This window comes from Saccostrea cucullata, unplaced genomic scaffold (assembly GCF_032062105.1).
Source record: "Saccostrea cucullata isolate Sc308-1 unplaced genomic scaffold, CSIRO_AGI_Scuc_v1 ctg3763, whole genome shotgun sequence".
NCBI lineage: Eukaryota > Metazoa > Mollusca > Bivalvia > Ostreida > Ostreidae > Saccostrea > Saccostrea cuccullata.
This window is the reverse complement of record NW_026934439.1, coordinates 48,885-53,721: the sequence shown is the minus strand read 5'-3', so window position 1 is coordinate 53,721 and position 4,837 is coordinate 48,885. Positions and strand designations below refer to the sequence as shown.

General features: G+C 35.7%; 1 pseudogene; it reads right to left on the bottom strand.

Moving 5' to 3' along the window:
* Positions 1 to 434: 434 nt before the first annotated feature.
* Positions 435 to 1,744, bottom strand: LOC134240718 (uncharacterized; annotated as a pseudogene).
* Between the last annotated feature and the right edge of the window lie 3,093 nt (positions 1,745 to 4,837).

The following is a 4,837-nucleotide window of genomic DNA, read 5'->3' as shown; positions in this document are numbered from 1 at the left end:
AAAAGAATAGAAACACCTCTACTATAGGGAGAGTCTGAAAAAGCATGAACTATTTTCCCATTCCATTTTCTATTATAGTTTTCTACGTGTTTTTCAACAAAATGAGTTTCTTTTAAAAGTATTATATCTATTTTACACTCTTCTAACCATGTAAATATTTTTGCTCTTTTTTCCGGCGAATTAAGACCTCTTACATTCACCGAAAGTAAACTTAAATCTTTCATTTGTCTGGTGGAAATAAATGTGTAATAATGTGATAAAACAAAGGAAGGGGGGATAAATTATGTCTTATCATTTAACAAGTAAAAATAGAACATACCAATTCATTAATTATAGCATTTTTAAAGTATGCCAAAATTGTCTGTAAATAGATATAACTGAGCACATACCGAAGTTCATGAAATGCTGCATCAGTCTGACCGGAGATAATACAGTTACTTACACGTATCATCATCACAACTCTCCGTACTAGGTTCATCACTGTCGGACATTTCTCTCAGCTGATTAAGCATTTGCGGTATTGTTTTTTGTTTCGATTGATCTTTTTGTTTTTGTTTTCTTTCGTTTTTTGCTGAATCACTTAGCTTTCGTTTTTTCTTGCGATTTTTTTCATCAGGACACCAAGAATATGTTTTCCTGGGCACAGTTCGGGTTTGGTGTTGCATGTACCGTCAAGCCCTGATCCCCATCCGTTGTTGTATGTTGCTTCAACGAATACTGTCGATTGCTTTGAAGTACACAACTTATCGCGGAAAACAGGGACCTGGACACATTTGTTTTCCAAGATCTCCTCCATCACAGCCTCTTTGGTAGAATCCCACTGCTCGTTAGATTTTATTTTTTTGCCTAAGCGTAGAGCGGCAAGGGCATCATCTGCTTCTTTGATGATATTGGCAGAATTTGGGTCACCGCATCTTACTGCCTTAATATACTGAAAGGCATGCTCAGCCGACTTGTGTTTCATTCCAAAGATATCCAAAACGCATGGGTAAAAATTGGATAGAACATCCTCTCCACCGCAAAAAGGGGTCAAATTCTTTTGTGGCTGGTAATGAGGGCATGCTTCATTCCCGGGGGAATGACCCGGTTGTTTGCATACCTTACAACAGATATCGAAGGAACAGTTAGAGCGGGTGTGGTCGGTTTTCCAGCAGTTTGTACATAAAAGGTGAATGTCCTTTTTGGGTTGACCATAGTGAAAAATCTTACACTGTATACCACCGCAGTAGTTAATTCTCGGAAGATATTTTCCGTCTGGGAGAGGTTCAATATACATGAACCTTGTTCCATTTAGGATACTTGTCATCCGGTTTGTCTCTGGATGGCGGATCTTTTCGTACAGAATTTTACTTGTTAATTTGACATTGAGTTTGTTAAGTAATTCCTGTACCGCGGAATCTGCCACAGAGAGGGGGAGACCACATATCCTAAGTTTAAGGGTTCTTTGAGATACTGATGTAGCACCAGAGGTGTATGGGTTAGTATCATATAATTGGTATGCTACACTATTGATGTCAATACCCTGGGTTAGGAGCTTATGTCTGCATTCTGTACTTTTGAGATAAATTCTCCACAGATTGCGGTCGAGTTGCACGCAAAGTAGATCATCACCGATTACTTTTTTTATTGAATCAATAAGATCAAAGTCAGTGATCTGTTTCTTTAAGGAAACCCGAAGATCATTGTTCAATAAGTATAATGGATTTGATGTTCTGTCAACCGAATCGAAATCACTCTCTGCCATCGCCAGGTGAAATTTACAGGTAAACAGGTGAGTTGATATCACAGAAGAAATCAATAAACATATGTACAAGAAATCAAACTTTTTTACAATGTGGTTTTGCTGATAAATCCCAAAACCTAACATTCACAACCTCACACAAGACTTCCGAAATTGAAAAATTCCACAATCAGAATCTTAAATCCGGAAGAAATAGTCAAAAAAAAAACACGGAGCGATAAAAACATGTCCAGTGTCGTCCATGTCACGTGACCTTTTTTTTAATCTAGTCATTTTCTTAACATTCAACCATAGTGACATTTATCACTTTTGTGAATTGATTTGGTAATATTTATTTGCCCTTCAATTGTATTTTGTGCATCATCAATCAGCGGATCTCTTGACAGTCTTGTAAATTTTTTACACTTGTGCTTGTCTTGAAACATGCTATTTATTCATACATGTATGTTTATTTATTTGTTTTTGCATTGACATCACTTCGATCATCACCACCATTGTTTGTGCCTCCATTATTGACACTGGTTGAGAAATATTTTTGAAGAAAGAGTCCAAGATCAGGGAATGAGAGATATTTCAGATTAACAAGAGGTTAAGGTAAATATTAACCACTAAACTTTATTAATTGACAAAACCTTTATGACAGTAAGACCTACTACGCTTATCTGATCAAACTGTTTGTTGTTGTCAGTTGGTATTGAGCTTTTGAGTCTGTAGTTAAAGTTAGTTGTATTTTCATCTGATCAAAACATTTGTCTGTAGTCAAAAGATCCAGGTACATTACTGCAGAAGTTTGTCTGTCTTTGATTGCTTCTTCTTTAAACCACTTGAATTAAATTGATTATATAGGTGTAAATCACTGAGCATGTTGAATTTGAATTATCATTTGACTTTTGCTATTTGAATTTATATTGTTTGCACTTCGTGTTATTTCGTGCATTTTGACGCTGCCATCCGAAAATTACAACTACAACTTAAGCATGATAAGAGGTTTGATATTTAGTTTAGAAATTCTTAAATAAGAGATTTGATTAGAATTATGGTAGTTAAATAAGAAACTTTAAATTTTAAATCACATTTTTTTTTCTCAGGATAATTCTTTTTCAGGTTTAGTTAAGTTAGTTTATTAGAGATTTATTTATTATTAGATTAGTATCTTAGTTAAGATTAGCAATTAAGAACTAGTAAATTGGTTTACTCAAGTACGCTACAAGAAATCAACAAGCACGTCAGTTGAATTAACTATGGATGAACTTGAAAACATCGCAAAGGCGTTCAAGGATTTAAAAGTCAAACCGAAAGCAGACACTACTCAGGACTTTACAGACTGGATGATAAGCTACGTTGCAAACATGCCTGTGAAAACAAAGGCAGATAGCACCACAAGCTCAACAGCGACAACGTCTATCACCAAAATAACAACTATTTCCAACTTGAATTATGTTCCAAAAATATCGGTGTTCATGGGAGATGGAAGGAAGGAAGACAACTACGACATATGGCATTATGAGGTGGAATGTCTTATTAAATCACAGTACAGTGAAGCAACAATAGCGCAAGCCATAAGAAGTGAAGCAAGTAGAGCCATTATACAGCTTGGCCCAGATGCATCGATATCAGTCCAGCAGATGTTACATATATTAGATAATGTATTCGGTAGTGTAGAAAAGGAGAAAACATCATGGAAGAATTTTATAGAACAAGTCAAAAGAAGGGTGAAGATAGCATTGTATGGAGTTGTATACTCGAAGAAATTTTCAGGAAGGCTTTGATGAAGAGAATAGTTCGGGAAAGTGAGAGAAATGAAAAACTTCGATCGAGATTTTGGAATGCATTGCAACAATGGCTGAAGGACATAACCGGATATAAATAAGATACCATAAAGGACTTTGATGATCTCAGAAAGGAAGTTAGACTCATAGAGAAGGAACATGAGAATCGTAAAACAACAACAACAACAATGGCTATTGCTGCGAATTATCAGGATCAAGACAATCGTGAGGATGAAATGATTCAGACCTTAAGGGATTAGTTCAGCAGATGAGTGCGAGATTAAGAAAGACAGAAACGGAAAAGAAAGACTGCTGGAAATATAAGAGATAAACATGTGAATACAGATGTAAACAGAAGTAGAGATGGAAGGAGATATGAGGATGAACAAACTGAACAGTATGGAGAGATATATGATTATCGACAAAATCATTAGTATCAAGGAAGAGGCCAGAGGAGATCGGATATGCAGTGCTTACTCTATATCCGATACCCCCATACTCCCATACCACGGATACATTGAAGTTACTATGTCAGCAAAAGGACTACCACATTCTAACAGTTTGACATATTTCAAGTTACTCGTCTTTGTTACATAAACATAAACAAGGCTCGTGGCATAAAAAGTTTACCTAAACTTTAGGTTCTCTATCTCGTTTGTTAATAAACAAATAATATTCAAGTTTCGGCTGATCAGTAGATGATGCCATACCTAGGAATTGTAAAAATTAAAATTTAAAAAATCAGTTGAAACTGTGTCCATGCCCCATTAATACAGCAATTGCTATTTTAAGCTTAATGCGATGATTAAGAATCTAATGGAGTGAAGGATTCATCGAGACTAAAGAGCTAAGTGAACATTGTTTTTCGATGATGGAGAATCTTCGTACTAACAGAAAAATGTTACAATATTATATATTACTAGTATTATATATAGTTATCTTGATGACTTTGCCAATATAAGCAAATGGGAGGCTGAGAGTGGATTTATCACTTAGTGAGCTCAGATTCTTCATACTGAAGCAAAATATGAAGAATTAATCGAAGACCATTTCTTTATATTATACATGTTCCCGTAAAGTATAGATCTATACAAAGAATAGACAGTCAAAACTAGAGATACTGTAAGCTATGAGCTCACTAGATGTTAACCCCCCCCCCCCCCCCCCCACGCTTCCATATGATTATAATGGCAAAATTTATGTTTTCCTTTGTGAGACCCGCAATAAGTGTCAGATCAAGAAATGTTGGTTGTTGGTTGTGTTAGAACGTGCACATGGTGGGGAATTAAAGGGTTGTTTTTTCATTGCCTCGATAAAATACTCAGCT